The sequence below is a fragment of the Mus pahari genome, chromosome 1 (genome assembly GCF_900095145.1).
Source record: "Mus pahari chromosome 1, PAHARI_EIJ_v1.1, whole genome shotgun sequence".
Classification (NCBI taxonomy): Eukaryota; Metazoa; Chordata; class Mammalia; order Rodentia; family Muridae; genus Mus; species Mus pahari.
In genome coordinates, this window is record NC_034590.1 from 43,231,784 (window position 1) to 43,253,347 (window position 21,564).

Below are 21,564 nucleotides of genomic sequence, written 5' to 3' on the forward strand. Positions count from 1 at the left end.
TACCAGGTTGAAGAACTAGTGTCTAGATCTGATACCACGGTGTGTCTCATATTCGGACCAGGAATCATTATCATGATGAGTTTTAAACTCTCTGCAGTTTGAGTGGAGCGGCCGGTTTGGCTGGCGAAATGATTTGTCAGACAGCCCCAAATCATGCGGGGCTTCTGCTCCCTTTCCCATCGGAGGTTTTCCTTTCTCCCACCAAGATATAATAGAAAATAACCTTCAAATCTAAACATTCCGGGGCCAATCCTTTTGTGCGGGCATCTCTCCCTCCCTGCTCAGGCGCCTCACTGTGCTGTGAGTGTGTTCCTATTTACATGCGCAGGTTCCCCGCTGGTGGGACCCGGGCGGGCAGACAGACCATCCATCATCCATCCTCCTCCCCGCTGAGCCCTGCATCCATCGCAGATCCCATGGCCGGTGGGGCAGCACCTGCGCGACAGCCTGCAGCTTCCCTCTGCTCTCCTTGCCACGCCTCACAGGCTGGTGGTGCCCTTGTGAGTCACTGCAAGGCCCAAACCAGAAAGGTAGGCTCCACTGACCAGCTTGCATTTGTGCTGAATCCCAAGGTGTAGCTAGTGAGGGGGTGAGAAAACGGAAGTATGTTTACTTTGCATGGGTCCCTTGCAAACCCTCACAAGAGTTACTCTCTAAAACACTGGCGGTTATAATGTTTACCTTTGGAAGGAGAGGGTAACTAAGAACAGGTTTGGGGGTTATAATATCTATATATACATATACCTCTGGCCTGTTGTGCTTTCTGACACTGACCTGAGAGAGTTTGCAGGGTTAGTTTGAATTTGGGTGGCCCATGCACCTTTAAAACAGCATTGTTCCAAGAACAACACCAAACACAGTTCTTCAGTTGAGCCAGTCTATAAACATTGACTCTAATGCTGACCTATGTTATGTGACATGTACACACACACACACACACACACACACACACACACAGCCAGTCCAAAACAGCCCAAAGTTTGAAAACAGCTTCTACCTCACCCAGCAACTATCACAAATAGCAACTTAAGGTTTCAAGGACCAAATCTCAGGCTGTGACGATTCAGGTTAAGAAATGGTTGCAAAGCTCTGGAAAATGTTTGTCTTAGAAAAGTACATCAATTCAGTAGGCATCGCCCTCAACATGCCCTTGCCTTTCTCCTGAACTATAAATCATCAAAGGGGAGAGACATGAGGATTTTAGTTTAGCCATGCTTTTAGAACTCGAACCAATATGGCTATAAAAACGAACAGAGATGGAGAAGCTGTGCTTTGTTGCTGTAGAAAGGAGCAGCTGCACTAGGGAAGTTCAAGGAACCTTCTGGGAGAAGTGTCATCTTCTAAGCAAGTAGAAGCCTACTTTCACTGCTGACTTCTCCTGCTACTTTTAAAGAATTATCAAATGAGGTTTGTTTATGGTGTAGCCAGGATAGAAGTAGTTGGGAATCTTACCCAGACCTGGAAATGGGATTCCTGGAATAGAACTCTAACCTGTGTCCTGGGTTCCTCTGCCCTCCACACTTGAGTGTTGACATGTGAGTGTCTCAGTGAAGTGACTTGATAGGAGTTTTGGATTTTCTTAATGCTGATGTTGATGATATTATTTATAGGGTTATTTAGAATAATTCTTTCAGGTGGGGTGAAAGGAGAGTCACAGATGACAATCTGAAATATCTTTCCCAGAATTTGAGAGCTCAGACTGCTGGAACCATCACTGTTGTGTCAATTGGGTTTTTCTTTTTTGGGGGGCCGCTGGGGTGGTTGGGTCTCTCTGAAGTGTGACCCATGTCTGGCAGAGCCTGCTGTGCATTCTGTGTGAACAGAACATTCTACATGTTGACCCAAGTGGAAGTGGAATTTCTCTTTCCTTGGTTTTCCCCACCATCCATGGCCAGCAGAGGCTACTTTCTGAGTTGAGCAGTACATTTTTCCTTGTGAGATAGATGGTCAGTTCTTGGATTAGATACCTTGACCTTTTACGTGTGCTGGTCATTGATCTTGATCAAGACTAGCTAGGAAGCTCTTGACTCAGCTGCCAACACGCCACAGGGAAATTCAATTTCTGTGTCCTCAAAGCCTGGGCTCAATTAGACTCCCTCGTTATTATTTTACTTTTATTAAGGAAAGCTGCAGCCCCTGCTTTCCTGCTCTAGGTTTTAGTTACAGTAATCAATTTTGCAGAATAACTGGCTATAATTGTTGGCATGGGTATTGAGCTTTCATGGTGCACAGACATAGTGCGTACCTGGGAAGGTTCTTCTCCATATCTTGCCGACAGATGGGTAATAATACCATACATTAATACCTCCACATTGGTTTATGTGTGTTTGACCACAGTGCAAGCATAATTATTTTTGCCCAGTAAAAGCTATTAGAGATCTATTTGGTAGGTTTTACGATCAATAGCTCCTGTGATATTTGTGTAGCAGCCACAGAATAATCAATGGAAGGTCGTATAAAGTAAATTACCACCCTCCCATAATGATTCTTCTTTTTTTTTCTGGATGAGAATTGGGTTTTATTATTGCATCAAGAGCCCCTCATAACGCATGCTCTGTCTGTCAGGGAAAGAAAGATATAAACGTTGGGAGCGTGTTTTGAACATAGTATTAATATCCATTACTTGAATTTATGTTATTGGATTATTGAATTAGTGGATTCACACTGGAATTCCTTCAGAACCCTTTCTTATGTACTCAGTGACACAGTTAATAACAGTCGGGAGCGTCAGATGCCGTTGCCACATGGTGGAGAGAGTCACTTTGCAAAAGTCAATCTCAGGAGCTGTCTCTTTAAAGCAAATTTAGAGTTGGTTAAATGTGTTATACTGACACTGTGACAGAGCTTCTCTTTGCAAAGCATTTGGAGAACTAAGCGGAAGACGAAGTAAGGAAGACTGAATATTACAAATGCCCATCTGTGAGTAGATTCAGGTAAAACTGGCGGAGGAGGGGGTAGTCTTGCACACATGTGTTCAAGTCCCTGTCCCCATATCCACCAGAGATGCCTAACCTGGATTTCACTCTTGCAGTTCAAGTCTCGGTGATGCCTGGTCCCTTATAAAAGATTGCAATTTGCCAAGCAAAGGCATGCAATCCCCCAACTGTCTTAAAGGGACCCATTTTCAAAGTGGAGCTTTTCTTTTCGTGGGTGCAATCAGTTGTGCACTGAAAAGCTGCAGCCACAGTTGGATGACTGCAGGCACAACAGGCCACGAGAGGCCTCTTTGCTCCAAATTTTGTACCTGCAACTAATCGCGCTTACAGCAAATGGAAGTGCAGAAGAGACTTTTTAAAGAATTTGGGCCAGTAAATTCTCCATGGAGGAAACAGGCAAGAGAGGAGACAATTACTCACATTCTTAAAGACAAAGGCATACAAAGATATTTCTCCTCACACATCTGATCCACTCTGGAGCTTGCTCTGCCAGCCAAGCAGCAGGTACTACAGTTCCGTAATCTTTTGCAACATAACCTGGGAATTGATTACAGTTTACAGATGTTCAAGAAATAACGTACTTAAAAAACACCCCCAATGATGTGAAATGGAGATCATTGGCATTGATGAACAAATGGAGTGTTTCGGATGGTATGGGAACAGGGGCTTTCTTTTGCAAAAAAAAAAAAAAAATTGTGATTACTTTTATCTCAGTTTTTTGTATTGTTTTGTTTTCTTTTGTTTACAGCAAAAATATGACAGCAGTTCCTCTAGACCTCTAAATCCCAATCAAGAGTAAAACCAGGGGAACACCTCAGATTTATGTATGTATATACACATATTCACATGCATATTTATTTGTATGCATATATTCATTCATAAAATTATTCATGTGTCTATGCATGTATATACATAAAACCATGTGTATTTATACATATTTTACCTGCATACACATGCGTTACTATTTTCAGTAAGTATAAGGAAAATAACTTTCTCTTTTAAAGGATGCTTAAATGTGACCATTGTCATCCCCAGTTCCAAAAGTCTAGACATCTGCCTGGGGGACCTTGTGATCCTGTAATCTTACAGGGAGCATCTTCTGCCCTCTCCTCTATTCAGTGTGGTGATATGGAAACTAAGATGGAAACTAAGCTCTTGCTTTCTACGTTCTGTACAGAATGAAAATTAGCCTCATATTCTGAAATTTAGGTATCCAATACAAAAAAGACATTGACATCCTGAGTTACTATTCTTCTGGAAATACCTCAAAGGAACTTGCAACCTAGGTGGATTCTACCACTGCCTAGGAGATGACTAAAGGTCTTTCTTGTTCTTCTAGGCCCTAGGAATTCCTGGTGAGTGACATAGAAGCACTTACAAAGTGAAGAAAGCTAGACAAGCATATAGAGGAGCAAAAACACAGAAGAGAGACCACAGAAATGACTTTATACATATACAATCAATGCGGTGAGCTTGCCAGGAATACACAATGGGGAAAAGACAGGCTCTTCAACAAATGGTGTTGGGAAAACTGCAAATCCACAATCAGAGAATGGTATGACAGCTTCCTCTTACACCATCCACAAAACCAAAACGGGACTGAGAATGGATTATAGACTTAAAGAAAAAAAACTTGAAACTGTGAAACTTCTAGAAGAGTGGGAACAAGGTCACAACATTGGCCTGGGCGTGTTTATTTGGAAATGAGCCCAGACTTCCAGACAACGAAGATGAAGGCAAAAGGAGACAAGCGATATTACGTGGAAAAGAGACGCTTCTACACAGTGAAGAAACCAGAGGAAAAAAAAAGGAGAAAATATTTATAAACCATATGGCAGATCAGACATGAATTTCAAAAATATGGAAGAACTTTTACATCTCAATAGCAAACAACTGACAACCAAACTTTCAAAATGGGCTAAGAACTAGAATAGCCATTTCTACAAAGACAATATACAGAACTGTTCGTGGTGACTCCTGCCTGTAACCCTAGCACTTGGGAGGTTGAACTTTAAAATTCTAAGGTAATCTATTCCGTATAGTGATTCCTTCTGTCCAAGGAGCAGGAGGAAGAGGCACCCTTCAAGTGGACAAAAAGTATATAACACAAGAGCCATTGTTACTAGTCATCACCAAAATACCTACAGTGGGGGATGAGAAAGATGACTCAGCAGGTAAGAATACTGTCTGCTCTTTCAGAGGATAGGGGTTTGTTTCCCAGTATCCACACTGGGTGGCTCACCTGGAACACCCTATCCAGGGCATCCAATGCCTTTTTCTAGCCTTCATAATCACCTGCAAATGTGTGTGTGTGTGTGTGTGTGTGTGTGTGTGTGTGTGTGTGTGTGTGTGTGTTATATGTACCTCTTTGGGTATACTTTGGTACACATCTCTGTGTGCATACAGTGGAGGCCAAGGTTGACTCTGGATGTCTTCCTTAATCACTCTCTACTTTGTCTTTTGAGATAGAAACTCTCTCGCTGAACATGGAAGTCATCATTAGAGCTAGGCTGACCAAATGATGAGCACTAGGAATCTAACCTTCCCCGGTTCTGGGATTACAGATGCAGGCCACTACATTTGTTTTTAATCTGAGTTTTGGAGGTCCAAATTCAGGTCCTTGTGATTGTATGTAAAACATTTTACTAACTGGACCATAGTTCATTCCAAACAGCTTATAAGAAGCCATACATCTGTTCTATAATTCAAAGAGGTGAGATTACAGATCATCCTTGTCACTTTTTGTGTTTAGTTTGTGACACTCTACATCAGTGAAGATAACATTCTCCTTTGAAGAATTATTAAATAAGAGATTAATTCCCCCCGTCTATTCGTCTAAACCTTGCATTCAGCTTTGGTCCTGCACTGCAAAGGGAGATGGAGGCATGGTTGAAAGTTCAGAGACGAGAGATTTCAAAAGATAGAAACAAAAGAATTTTGAGACATAATTTTAGAAAATTATCCTGCTGAGAGTAAAATAAAAGAGGATGAGTCTAAGAAATGACCTATGAGGAAATTGCAGGACCATTTTCTCCTGAGGTAAAGGTAATAACACTTGAGGGAATGGACTTAATTTAGGAGCAATTTTATATGTACAAAAAAAAAAAAAAACATTACATTAACCATAAAAGCTAAAAAGAACTTGTAATGAACAACAAAGAGAGGCAATAAAACACCATTCCTTTGTACCTAAAATAATGCTACATGCAAATGAGACCTTCAATAAATAATCAGGTGCTATGGAAGCTGATTGATGGCCACAATGGTGATGTGTCAGAATCACTTCCTTGGGAGTTACTGTAACAACCCTGTCCCACCCAATCTTTCAGTATTTACCTTACATTGCTCTAACACTGAGTTAACTCAGCCATGCCCCTTCACCACACTGGGCAAATAGCATCTCCCCACCATTAGCTGGGGGCAGATTTTGCTTGGTGGATAAAATGGTAAGCCTCAGATAAGGTTACTCTCTTAACTCTGCCTTCGGTCCTCAGAGATGTCTCTATCACATTAGATGCCCAGAAAAAAAAAAAAATCTCTAGATTGACCTGTGTCCCTCCCTCTTGAAGTCTGTATTTTTTCTTATTCGCTGACTTTATGTCTCATCTTCTCCCAGAACTTTGTGCACTTGATCTTTTTCTCTTCTCAGCCAATGCGTTTGCTGTGTCAGCATATGAGCAAAAACAGTAAACAAACTAGTAATAAGAAAATGTTAATTTTCACAAGGGTGGGGCATCGTCCTTAATAATGATTGCTTGATCCTTAGGCTCTTGATTCAAAAACAAACTGTATTTTTAGATCAAATGTGAGATCTTCCCATTTGTCCAGCTTTCTTCTATTCTTGAATGAATGAAGAGAGCATGTTCAGTGACAGCATTTCAGCCTCCCATTCCTTCCTCATATGTGAATGTCAGTCCAGCAGTGAGGTTGGGAGGTCTAAGCTGTTCCAGTAGACTTGAGTTTCTCACCTGTTGACCTTAGAAAGGATCCATGATACTTAAGCTTCCATGATTTTTCTCCATCACTTTGCTACCAAATTCAACCCTTACTGATATTTTCACCTGTTTAACTTACTAAAACTCATCCTATTAAAACTATTGTCACCTGTTTGGACTTTTGTCCACAGATAAGCACTTTAGTCATCTTCTGTGGGGGCCTTCCCATCTTCCCTGTCACCAGGTCTCAGCCTGCTCCAGTTGATTTCTGCCTTGTCCTTACAGAAATTGTGCCCCATTGGCTTCTGAGGCTACCATCTTGCCTGGCTTTATTTTACCTAACAAAGCAAGAACAATTGTCCTGATCTATTCTCTTTCTTGGGAAACCGTTCTAGACTCCTATAATGCTGTAGACCTTTCTGTTCTAACCGGTCTATACTGCAGCTGACAACTTCACCACTATTTAAACCTCATACAGGCAACACATACCACATGCACTCTTGATATCCCCATTCCCCAAACTCATTCTACACGGACTTTCTTGTTCTAGCCAGGTTTGCAATGTGCCATCAACTCTAATTCTACTCCATAATTTACTCCTTAGAACCCAATTCTCAAATCTTTTGGAATTCCATAAGAACTACCCTCATGTCTTTCTGTCCATCTTCACTTCTATCCTCTTAGTTCTAAACATAATAATCCTTTTCCTGCTTCACAGATGATGTGTGATCAGGTTCCCCAATTCCATTGTCCCCTTATTCATTCTCATATTAACCAAAAGAAATAAAGTATTACCTCCACAAAGGACTAACACTAACCTCCTTAACAAAATGCCCTGGACAACTGCATTCTCTCTCATGGGCTTTCCTCTCAGATCCTCCGAACGATCCTTAGTTTCCAGGCCTGAATTCTGGAACAAGACATTTGTTCTCCAGTGTTTTCTTCTCTATGGCTTCCACAGTTGCCTTCCCTCTTCATAGCCCTCCTGAAGTATCACTGACCCAGCAGAACTTTCCATATTTTAGGAAAATATACATATGCATGTACCAATGCTCTGTGACACTTCCTGGGGTTTCTTTTTCAACTCACAGGTTCTGAGGTGTATTGGGATAATTACTTAGGTAATATTTCAGCAGATGCTCTGAGGTTCTCAGTTCCTATACAATTTATCTGATTCAGGTGTATATTTGCTCTTTTATATTTTAAACAAACTTGGCACATTCAGAAACCTCAGCACAAGTCACTTTAAAAATAGTCTTCCTATGCCAATTAGAGACAGTCCCTGTTCCCAGACTGACTCCAAACAACCCAGTAATCTAAATTCTGCCTTTTTTGCGTTTGCCTTTTTCTTGACACACAAATGCAGTTATATGCCATACACCCCTTTGTAAATGGCTTCTTTTATTTGTCAAAATAGGACACATGTTATAAGCAAGTTATTTAACAGGAAAATACTATAATGTATACTATTCCACTCTATGTCTCTCTGCTCCCTCACTGTACGGACCATCATGCTTTGCATTGCTATAATGTCTGGGTAACAGTCATTGATGCTGTCCTTAGTTGAGAGCTACATATTGTGGTTATAGAATTTAGTACTTTTAACTGTATGATTCTGACATTATTGATTTTCTATCTTTTCCCCAAGCCTGCAAGGCTGAGAGCAGATGCCTCTACCTGCTTTGGCACCAGGGTGTGCCAGGATCTAGCAAATTCTTTCTAAGGAATAAGTCCACCAGATACAATTGCCAATGAGTGAATGACATTTAATTTTATATTGATTTCCAAATGCTTCCTTCCAAGGAACATTGGTCAACCAAAATGATTAGACATTAGAAATGTGACTCTCTACATTTCGAAAACATCAGTTCTGAGGCTTGCCATCTTGTAAATGTGTGCTCACTTTCTCTTCCAATATTACTAATCTAAAATAAGAGGAACATAGTATATCCATTTCTAATTCTGAAAAATCTTGGAGCCCTTCAAAGGGCTCAGGTGTGGTTATTTATTATTTATCTGTATATCTAGGAGAAAACTTTGAAGGACTCTAGAAAGTCCCTTCCTTGTAGTTGCAGTCAAGTATTGGAAGTAAAAATGTGAATGAAAATTTAGGCAGTAGTTTCTAAGTTGGCATGTGTGTGTGTGTGTGGGGGGGGGTTCCTTTCACATACAAGCTATAGGAAGCAACTCTCAGCCAGTAATTGTGGTTGGTCCAGCACATCATATGTCACCTTTCAATGACATCTCAAAATCCTGTTTGCTTAAGTTTTGGGGGTGGAGGTGGGAGCTGCTTTGTTTTGTTTTGATTTTCTCCTATAGAAAAGGATGTTTGGGAAATGATCATGTATTTGCTTCCTTCCTTTTAAATTTTTCTTAAATTACTGAGTAAAACTGAATATATCTTACAGACAAGGTAAGAACTTCATTCAACATCATTCATGTGCATGATCCTTTTGGTCCTAAAAACCTTATTTTATGTCTTAATCCAAGTAGTTTTCTTTAATATCTGCTGAGGAAATTGAAGCAAACCTTAGTCTTTGGGCAAAACTAAGAAAATTTGGCCTCGAGTGGCTGAAGCTCAGAGTCGATGTAAACATAGACCATGGAGAGGCATGGATGGGGTAAGAACTACCATTATGTCTGTGTTCTGGGTCTGAATCATTGAAACAAGGATATTTTAAACATAATATGGGTTGAGGAATTTGGGGCAGTCCCTTTGTGATTTATAGAAGATATTTGGGAAGCAGAGCTTGCCCTCTTATGACTTTTAGTATCATTTACTAAAAGAACTTAATGGGACTGGAGGTATGGCTCAGAGGATAAGAGAAATAGATGCTCTTCCAGAGGTGCTGAGTTTAATTCCCAGCAACATCATGGTGGCTCATACCTACATGTAATGTAAGCTGGTGTCCTTTTCTGGCCAGCAGGCATATACACAGGTAGAACACTATATGTAATAAATAAATAAATCAAAGAACTTAAGAATAATTGACCCAACTGGAAGCTTCAGGACACTATTACCAGAACATATAAAGAAAATGCCGGAAAAGGCAAGGTAGAAGTCTCAAAAGTTGTCGCAAGGAGGAAAATGAAGAAGAAAAGCAAGCAAGCAAACAAACAAACAAACAGTAAACAAAACAGAAAACAAAACCAAAAGAACTATTATGCCTTTTTAACTAAGCTGGCGTACAGGTCAGCCAATCACATCACATGATTGTCAGGGAACCACATGGCAGGAAGAGGAGCCAAGTATCAGGGAAGCCATGCCTAGAACAGAGACAGAAAGAAGGAAAGAAAAACTGACACTTTTCTGTGTAATTCAGAAGTGCAGGCAGTGTTACATGGCTATGGCCCCAGTAAGCTACTGTGCTACATGGCTATGGCCCCAGTAAGCTACTGTGCTAACCAAAAGGAATTCTGAGAAGAAAAAGTACATGATTTCATTAAAGGGATAATTATTCTGCCCACTTCTTTTGAATGGCTTAAGGGGAACCCATCTTCCTAGAAGTGGTCCCTTCTATGGGTCATTAAGAATGTTACCTGCTCCCAGAGGTCAGAGATTTCATGCTCTTGATCAAAAGGAAATCATTTTTTCCTTATTAAAGCTTTGCTGCAGCATCAATTACTAGCAACTGGTGTCAACATTGTGAAAATTATAACCTCCCTTCCTTCCTTCCTTTTCATTTTTTATTTTTTTAAATATTTATTTATTTATTTATTTATTTATTTATTTATTTATTTATTTAATGTATGTCCATTACAGATGGTTGTGAGCCACCATGTGGTTGCTGGGAATTGAACTCAAGACCTTTGGAAGAGCAGTCAGTGCTCTTAACCACTGATCCATCTCTCCAGCCTCTCTTCCTTTTTATGATGTCAGAAAATAAGAGATTCTGTGAAATTCTTGGTGAGAGATAGAAGTTCATAAGGGCCATGGTAACTGTATCTCACTTTACTCAGAGGAAAACATGGAGTCCAGCACCTATAAGAAGCCAATGTTCCAGCAGATGAACCCAATCTAGAAGAGACTGTGAAGGTTCTGGGTAGTTCTCATCCAACAAAATCCTCAGAGAGGGCTGAATGAAGTTCTTACCTTGTATGTACGATATATTCAGTTTTACTCAGTAATTTAAGAAAAAAATTAAGGCAAGCCAGTAAATACATGATCATTTCCCAAGCATTCTTTTTTATAGAAGGAAAAAAAAAAAAAACCAAAGCAGCCCCCACTTCCCCTCCAAATTTGAACAAACAGGATTTTGAGATGGCATCTGATGTGCTGGACCAACCACAATTGCTGGCTGAGAGTTATTTCCTATAGCTTGTATGTGAAAGGAACCCCAGAGGTTTATGTTACAGGTTTGCTCATGAGCTCAGTGGGCTTAGAAAGTGGGGGTGGAACTATTGAGAGGTGGAACTTAGGCTTGTCAGTGGAGATAAGTTCTTGAAGGAGAGCTAGGACTCCAGAACCTTCCATGATTCTCTTTCCTCACCTTCTTTCCTTCCTTCTTTCCTTCCTTCTTTCCTTCCTTCTTTCCTTCCTTCCTTCCTTCCTTCCTTCCTTCCTTCCTTCCTTCCTTCCTTCCTCCCTTCCTCCTTCCCCCTTTCCTTTCCTTTCCTTTCCTTTCCTTTCCTTTCCTTTCCTTTCCTTTCCTTTCCTTTCCTTTCCTTTCCTTTCCTTTCCTNTTTCCTTTCCTTTCCTTTCCTTTCCTTTCCTTTCCTTTCCTTTCCTTTCCTTTCCTTTCCTCTTTCTTCCTTCCTTCCTTCCTTCCTTCCTTCCTTCCTTCCTTCCTTCCTTCCTTCTTTCTTTCTTTCTTTCTTTCTTTCTTTCTTTCTCTCGTTCCATCTTTTATTTTTTTCTTTTTTTCTTTCTGTTTGTTTTATGTGAATTGTGTTTGGCCTGTACATATGCATGGTTGCTTTGTGAAGGTGTCTGTGTGAAGGTGTCGAATCCTCTGGATCAGGAGTTAGAGATATTTGTGTGCTGGCAGGTGGATGCTGGGAATTGAACCCAGGTCCTCTGGAATTGCAAACAGAGCTCTCAATCATGAGCAATCTCTCCAGCTCATTTTCTTTTTTCTTTTGATATGGGGGCCTTGTGTAGCCCAGGTTTTCCTAGGACCCACTACGGGGTCACAAATGAGTATGAACTCTCGACCTTCTGGAATCGATCTCCCCAATGCTAGAATTATAAGTATGTGCCACCAGGCCTTCCTGTTTTCTCCTTTTGAGCATTTGAAAAGCATTTCAAGAAGGGGTCATCTATCTCTGCCACACCCTTCCCGCTATTATGCATTACTTTATCTTGGGCTCAAAAGCAAAGGGCTAGCTGACTATGGACTGGACTGGAAAAAAAAATCTATAAACATAGATTTCCTTCTTGTAAGTTGAGTATTTCAAGTATTTTGTCATACTGATAGAATACTGACTAATATTTTCCCCATTTAATCAGGATATTGATTGTTAAAAATGACAACAGAATGAGTTTAGAGATAGTTGCAGAGCTTTAGGGAAAAAGAATATGTGAACATCTGGCAATAACAGGGAGAAAGGGAGCAACTTCTTAGGATGTGTTGTCCAGAAGGATCAGCTTGATAAAGATTAAGCAAGAGTCTAGACGGAGGAGAGGGCAGTTTGTGGACATAGGTGAGTTTTGCTGTGGCAAGTTGTTTTCTGTACAGAAAAACGTACTAGAAAGAGTACACACTCACTGGAGAATGGATGGTATACGAATTTGCCAATTGACTTGCAAGTAGGCAAAGCCTAAAATAGCCTGCTTTCCACAGGAATGTTAGAGTTTCTTTAGCAGGTTTCAAGACCCATGGCCCAGCCGATGTATCTGAAAGCTGCCTCTGTGTAGCATTTCTTCCTGTTCCACTTTGCTGTCTTCCTTGGTGCATGTTCTCTGCACCAAGAGAAAATGCTTCTATTTCAAAGATCACCTAAGTAGTTCTCTGCCTATGTGGCATGACAGACTAAGATAATAAAATAAATAATGCTGTTGATTGGCAACCCTTAGTAAGTCTGCAAATAACTTCCACTAACTGGATGATTTTAAAAAGTGACCAGAAGACAGAAAGCAATTTATTATCTTGGTAAAAATATGTGAGCTACTTGAGGACTCAAAAGCATGTTTTAAAGTATGTGGATATTTATCATAAAATGTAGATTTTCTTTAGAAGTTAAAAGAGTATGTATAGAGGCAGAAAATTTGTAGCAGAAAAAAATAATGAAAGAGAATTAAAGAAAACTTTATTAAGTTCAGAAACTGACCTGAATGTTTTCATTAAATAAGTTCAAGGCGATGTTAAGTAATTTGGGGGGAATAGTTTAAAGGTTTGGCAGGATTATTAAGTTATTAAATTCAATATCATGTAGACATATAAGGATAATAGTAGAAAAGAGAAACATATGAAAAATAACACAAAGGAAGACCTCCAATTTTGTTATTTTGTTGTAGCAAATGTCAACAGTAGTGAAGAAGCCAGGCCCACTTCTGTGATACAATTTGTCTACATTGGCACTGATCAAATTTCCTCTTGCACAAAAATAGGTCATAAGTACACTTGAAACAATCTGAAAACAGAGACCTACCATCCCTGCTTCCTGTGAATCAACCCAGAGAAAAATGAATCAAAGTTAAGAAATATGGGATAGGGACTTGTGGCTTGAATGAGAGGACCCCTCCTAGGCTCAGGTATTTAAACACTCGGTCCACCCTTGGTTGTACTGTTTGGGAGGGATTATGGAACTCGTGGGACATACAGCCTTACTAAGGGAAGTAAAACTCTTGGGGTGGGCTTTGACCATGAAGAAGCTGGCCCGACTTCCAGGTCAGACATTTTACTTCCTGTGAGCATTTGAGATGTAGTTTCTCAACTTCCTGTTTCAGCCTGCCGCTATGCCTCCCCTGCCATTATAGACTCTCCCTCTGGAATCACAGCCAAAATGAACTCCTTCTTCTATAGATGAATCTTGGTTATGGTGTTTTAGCTCAGCAACAGACACAAAACAGATGCAGGACTCCATCCATAAAACAGTTGCTTCTTCACTTTCAACCTGGACAACCCATTTTAAGAATGCAGTTAGAAAACAAAATCAGGAGTCTCTTGTCATTGGAAAATAGACACAAGTCCAGTGTCACCGTTCTTTGTTGATTCTAGGATCTTTCGTATTAATGCTGAGAAGCAGAACATGAGTTGTGTGTTGAAATTTTGCTATCTGGATTGGAAGTGAGACTTAAAACTATAGCCAGTGACATTGTCTTCAGCTCCTCTTTTGGGTGATGCCACTGTACCTGGCTCAGGAACCTGCCCTGAACTGATGATGTCCTAGCTTGTTAAGCCTTGGCCTTAAATAAAAATTGTTTGGGAATTAAATGATTATCAATTTGTTACTTTACTCTGAGTATATCTTCAGGGTTAATGTTATCTCTAAAAAAAGAAAAAATTTAGTTTGGGGGTTCTGGTTAATTTTAATCGTGAAAGTTATCAACAATTTTAAAGTGACCTGTAAGATGATTTGTAAAAGACAACATCATCTGGTTCTAGTTATAAAAAGAACTGATTGGAGGATGAAGTCATTTAGAGCTTGCATGTTCCCCAAAGACCCACAGCATAAAGGATGGCTGCCAGCCTGTACATTTAGGATGTAATGGAACTTTAAGAGATGCAAGCTAGTAGACAAGCTAGGTCAGTTGTGGCTGGCATGAAAGGAGGTGTCTGGACTTCTACCCACTCCTGGTGTCATTTTCCCTTCTGTCCACTATGAGGTGAACATCATCCCCCACCACACAAATACTTCTTCCAAGATTTACTGTTCAGCCACAGCCCAGAGCCATTAGCCAAAATCAGGTTTTCTTCCTTATAAACTGCTTATCTCAGGCACTTTGTCACACAGATGGAAACAGGGGGATTCGTTTTCCAAAATAGATTTCTTTACAGTTATTCTCACACATATTTTAAAAATCAGTATAAAAAAATGACTCATTTTGATGGCACCATTTTTTGTTGTTGTCTTTCTCTTACAGCTTCTCTTCCTTTCCTCTCTCTCTTGCCAGCCCTGTTCTCATAAATAATGTGAGCCACTAGTAATAAGCCTTCCTGTATCATTGAGTGTTATTGTCCTTATACAAACAATCCTGTGATCATCTATGGGTGGATATAGAGGGAAGGTAAATATCTAAGGGTTTTTATTTTTTTAAAAAATGATTCATGCCTCCTACATAGGGTTCTCCATATTTTTACGGAATTCCACTACGCCATTAATATAGCTTTAATTTATTATTTTAGTGGCATAATATTCCATGCCATGTTCAACTGACTGTTTTCTAAGTGTGAAAGTGCTATAGCAAATATGCTTATACGTAGGTTCTTGTAGTGCTTAAAGGGGGTTGCTTTTCTGCCTAGGGGTAGATTTCTACTAGTGGAACTTCAGAGTAAAAGGCTATTTATGCTTTAAATACACAATCAGATTGCTTAACACTTCAATAAATTGTGTTTGAATGCACCTTTTCCTGCACCTTTTCCTGCACATCCTGTCTATAATAGATCCCACCAGTTTCTAGATGTTTGTTATGGTTGGGCTTTGTTGTCAGCTGATTAGATCTGCAATAAACTGGAAAAACAGTACTCTGGGGGTGTCTTTGAAGGAGTGTCCTGGAAGAACTGACTAAGAGTGGAGATGAACTATTGACCTTGATCCTGACAGACTGGTTAAAGCCCTTGGCGGACATTAAGTAACCTTTGCTCATTATGGCCATTATGATAATAAAAAAAATAATTTATTTGAGAAAAAGTGGTAGATTAAATGATCTGAAATTTGAAAGATTAAAAAAAAAATACTTAAGAGGTATTCTTGTAGAAAGATTTTCATTTTAATTGGCATGGACCTTGAAAAGAATGGGGTAAATTTCTGTGGGAGCTGTAATCATCGAGGCAGGGGCAAGACAAATCTCTGAGGTGGTCTGACGTGTGCTCATCCTATAGGTGTGAAGTGCAGGCATGCTGCAGTACGTGAATACACAGTAAAGCTAAGCAGTGGGCATACGTTCACTGCTATGCCCAAACTCACAGTGGAAAAAGGAGGCAGGTGCTGGTTTCCAAGTGAACAATGGCCCTTCATTGTTTTCTCCTGCTGACTAATTTTCACTTTGGTAAAATGAGCATAAGGTCACTCTCTCTTACCACTTTTACAGGAACACTGAGTGCCGATTAAATTTAATTCACAGTGCTGTGTAACCATCTAGACCATCCAATTCAACCTGAAGCTCTATGTCTTAGTGTTTATTATTAGAGAGACACCATGGCCAAGAAAACCCTTATAAAGGAAATCACTTAATTGTGGGCTGGCTTATAGTTTTAGAGCATGAGACCATTATCATTATGGACGGGAACATGGAGGGAGGCAGGGAGGCAGGGTGCTGTAGCAGTAACTGAGATGCTTTACAACCTGATGTGCGGGCAGAAAGAGGCCAGACAGCGCGAGACTGGGCCTGGGATGGACTTTTTGAAACATCAGATCTTACCCCTAATAGCTTACCTCCTTATCCCTGCCAACAGCTCACCAGCTGGCTGATAAGCATGCAAATATATCAACCTCTGGTGGACAGTGTCATTCACACCTCCACACTCTATGAGAACTTAACTCTTCATTTCCTCCACTTCCTAACCTAAGAGCCACCATTCTGCCTTCCATCTATGTTTTTGACTATTCCAGGGGATTTCCATGTATAATACCCATTTTTGCTATTTTCAGTTTGATCCCCCTCCTTCCCCTTTCTTCCCAGGTTTAAAAATTATTTAGCAGGATTTGGAAGACACCATGTAAAGAAGTCATATCCCTCAGCATTTGCTACTAAATGACTAAGGACTTGTTACGTGCCCTGAAAAGCCCGAGTTTTGTTTCATTTGTGTTTAGCTTTTTTGATTGGTTTATTTCCTTTAGAATAATATCAAGGTTCATCCATGTAACGTGCACTTTTTCTCTCTTGCTTGTAATCCTATGTGCCTATGATATGTGTGTGTGCTTGTGTGTATTTATATATGTGTGTGTTTGTGTGTGCTTGTGTATGTGTGTCTGTGTGTGTGCTTGTGTGTGTATGCACTTTTGTGTGTATGTACATATGTACATGTATATATGTATATATGTATGTATGTGTGTATGTATAAGAGAGATGTGTGATATTTATATATATGCATATGAGGGGCTCAAATGTTAATGGTTGTACTCCACTTTCTTCGCGATAGTTCTCTTACTGTTCACTACTGTGTACAATGGGTTACTTGGCCTGTAAGCTTCAGAGCATTCTCATCTTTACCTTTCATCTCACTAGAGGAGTCCTGGGCTTATAGACACTGACATGGGTTCTGGGTAATCATTTTTGCTTGCTAAGTGCCCTTTGAGGTATGTCCTGAGTCCTGGTGGAGAAGAGGTCGGCAGTCAGTGCTGAGGCTAAGCATGCTAAACATGACTACCTGTTAGTGTAGCAAGTGCTACACTTTATATTTACATTTTACATATAATTATAGTATTTAATTTATTGTTAAGTAAAGTGTGTTACGAACTTTCGAAGTATTCTGAAGACGTTTTTCATGTTTTTGTTTTGAAGAAGTCATGTGATAGAGCTCAAAATTACATCACTGGAACTTCTAAAGGGGTCTGGGAACTAAATGATGATTGTTCATCCCTTGACTGATGTGGAAATAGTGATCTCTGCTTCCAGAGCAGGATGAAATTTATTGTGCAGGGTGTAGATGGATACACTTAGCATATGCTAATGTGAATGTCTGCATATGTGTAGCATGAACAGGCATCCGTATGCATGTGTGAGTGGAGTAGACATAGGGTGTTATTCCTCTATCATTCTCTGCCTTACTCTAGTGTGTGTGTGTGTGTGTGTGTGTGTGTAAGTGTGTGCACATTCATAGGCACACATTGAGAGGTCACAGGACAATGTCTGGTGTCTTTCTCAGTAGCTTTCAATCTTATTTTTTGAAGCAGAGGCTCTCAGTGGGCTTAAGGCTCACTGTTTCCCGTAGCTTCGCTGGCTAGTGAACTCCCCTGAGGATCGACCTAGGATGATGCACACTTGCAGACACAGTCAGCTTTTCCATGGAGTACAGAAGACTGGGGCTCTAGTCCTCTTGCTTCATAGAAGGTATTCTTATGCACCATGTTCCTACCTCACTTCTTACAACAGTGCCTTTTGCTAAAACTAGAACACACCAATTGGCTCACCTGATTGGTCAGAGAGCTCTGTGGGCCTATTAATCCCTACCTCTCCAGTGCTGGAATTACATACAAATGCCACCATATCTGTGCTTTACACTAGTGGTGGGTATTGAACTCATGTCCCCATGCCTGCACAAGAATTTTATCCACTAAGCCATCTCTCCAGACCTCTAGAATGGAATGAAAGTTCTAAGAAGGTAGCTACTGTTCCTGAAGGGACAGGAGAACAGGAAGTGTGGGAGGGACCATTGAGATAATGAATCCATCAGTCAAACAACCAAATAAACAAAAACTCTGTTTTAGAAATGCTCCAAAATTCTGTTTCAGCTGCAAACATTATACTAGAATAGCAGGATAGAATAAAAATCTCTACAAAATATAAACAAATAAAAATAAAGGCTGGAGACCACTTTAATGTCAAGGTGGTCATAAACCAGAGTGTTAGAGTTTCACTAATATGACATCATTCCCAGTGAGACACCACCGAGTCCACCATTCACTCCCTCCGCATTCCCCTCTCACACACCGCTATCCTCTTAGAGAGATGATGAAGCTGCTTGTGCCTCACAGGAGGATCATAAAAACCTGTAACCCGTAAGCTGAAGTCAGTCCAATGAACTACACAAACAGCAATAACCAAAACAAAGCTAGCAGGAAACACACAGCATCTGTTATCATCGCGCAACCACGAGACAGCTGTTTAATCCCAACTGTTAGCATAAGATCATTTGAGTGTTTGAAGAGCGATCCCATTTGGATATCCCCCATTTATTTATTTATTTCCTAGCATTTCCAAGAGTGAGGCTTTCTCAGCTGGAGGACACGATCTGTGCTTCTGGCTCTCTCCCCACTTTCACCCGCAGCTTCCGAAGGAGAGAGGTGATGTGATTTTTTTTTTGAACTATAAATACTCAGAGGGGAAAGTGGATGGCTGTGTGGTCTTCTAACGGAGCAGGGCATGGCCCTTTCTCGGCCTCTGGGACCCAGGTTTTGCTCCCCAGAACATTCATAAACCATGCTGGTCAGATTATGGGAAAAGGCCCTCACATGAAACGCACTGGTGGTCTAAGCCAAGCTCTGGTACGGCTGAATTTTCTCAGCACCACCCAAGGTTGGAATCAATCCCTGTAAAGTTCAGTTCCAAAATCCAAAAACAAAGTCATTAGGTTCACAATTGTTTGGGAAGGGTCAGTGAAGGATGTCAACAGTTTGGGTGGCCCATTTAAGTGCCCACAGTGGAAATGTGGGTAAGACAGCCAGCTAGCTCAGAGTGGTTCTCTCTCTCTCTCTCTCTCTCTCTCTCTCTCTCTCTCTCTCTTTCTCTCTCCTTCTCTTTCCTCCCATCCCCTCCCCTTCCCTCCCCTCCCCTCCTCTCCTTTCCAATTAAATCCATAACCCCTACATGTAACTTTCCCAAATGCTCTGTGAAGAACATACTCTTCACTATGGCTTTGTGGCCCAGGTGTCACACAAGAGGCTGGTGACAGCAGCAGCTATTCAGAGCTGATCATGTTGTCTCTGAGTAGAAGGAACGGGCCATGGAAACAGGAATAAGTGTTAACCTTGGAAGCTGCCTGAGATGCCTACACCACACATCTCTCCTCACTTCCTCTTTGAAATATTTCTCCCCAGCAAACCCTCCCTGTTGGTCTGTGCAGGAAGAATGATGAACACTACTAAGCTTATCTTTGGGGAGAAGGTCAAAGCTCAAGTCTTTTGAAGGCAGGGGAAAAAAATTGTCCTAAATCTGACTCTAGAACAATTCTTCTCTAGGTTATGTCAATCTTGGAAATGGAAGGAATGCCTTTTTTCTTTAGGCATTGTCAGCTGTAAGTTTATAAAAAATATCTGTTATATAACAGCAAGTCAGGGTTTGGAAATGACAATTATTGTGGTAAGAATTCTGGAATGATCTCAGAATGAATACTCAATACAACCATCCCTATTGCCCTTGTTTACAACATCACTACACCTCCCCGATCTATTAGCTTATCCTTTTCTTAAGTACCTTCAAGGAAAAGGTAAAATATATACTGACACTACATTAATATCTACACATATCCTAAGAGGGAAAAAAGCAGTTAGCTGGGGGGTATGGTCCAAAGATTGACCACCCATGATAGAAAGAATTTAATCCTTAGGCCAGTCTATGGCATGAGTTTTTCTTATACTTAGATGAAGCATTTTACCTTTAGTCTGCTATTCTTCTCTGTCTCTCTGTCTCTGTCTGTCTCTCTCTGTCTCTGTCTCTGTCTCTGTCTCTGTCTCTCTCTCTCTCTCTCTCTCACACACACACACACACACACACACACACACATACACACACAATTCCATTGCACAGGAGGGAGGCAGAGGTCTCCACAGATTATGAATATCCATCTCAATGTTCAACTTCCCCAACACAGGACAAAATCACCAACATCTTCAATGGGAGAAAACCCTTTATCGGCTGATTCATTTCCTTGTTTTGTTTCTGCAGGAGACGGGATATCCTGTGAGTCTATGAGAGGGACAGGACTTGTTGGGATCATTTCAGATATGCCATTTAGCATTATTATTGTGGTTGAGACCGTGAATCTGGTATTATATTTATCAACCGATTTTCATTTTTGGCATTTTCGTTTTTCTTCCCCTTCCTTCCCTTTTACCCCGATTTGAAAATTACTTAGTAGGATTTGGAAAACATAATGTAAAGAAGTCATATCTCCCTGCATTCGCTACTAAATGACGAAGCACTTGTTATGTACCCTGAAAGCCCCTAGTTCTGTTCCATTCTGTGTTTTCTTTAAGTTTGGAACCAGTAAGCCACACACCTTCCCCTGATATTAGATGAAGGGGAACACAGGAACCAGGCTACTGAGAGACATTCCAGTGTGAGCAAGCCTACAGAAGTCCCAAGTATCTCTTACAGGCTCATTAGTCAGCCAAAACCAGGAAATAAATATCCTCCTGTTTTGTGATCACCCCCTAGCTACTGCTGTAACAGGAAACATAAATGAGAGGAAGACATCTGAGCACTCTGCCATCCCAGTTGGAAACCAGCCCTTTCCCACACCTCTCCTGAACCATAGCTCAGAGGGAAGGAGCCCCTGACTCCCCCACTGTTACCATGGTTAGTTTTGAGACTTCGAAACAAAGTTTCAGGAAACAGTTTCTCTGGATTTTGAGTTTTGGTTGCCTTTTGGTCAGGTACAAACCTCTCAGTTTTACAGTGATACGCTTCTGTGAAACACAGCTGAGGGTTTTCTGCACACTGTGAATTTCATGGCAGAGAAAACAGACCACTGCCACACGTCAATGAGTCGGGATTTTATAAATAGGTTTATCTAAAGAGAAGCAAACTAGAAATAAGATTGGTTGACACCTTGGGAAAGGGAACTTTTGAGAAATTAAGCAAATATAAATTACCCAGAGCCGATTATGTTTTGTTCCATAGGTAGACCATGGGCTTCTGTTTTTTTGTT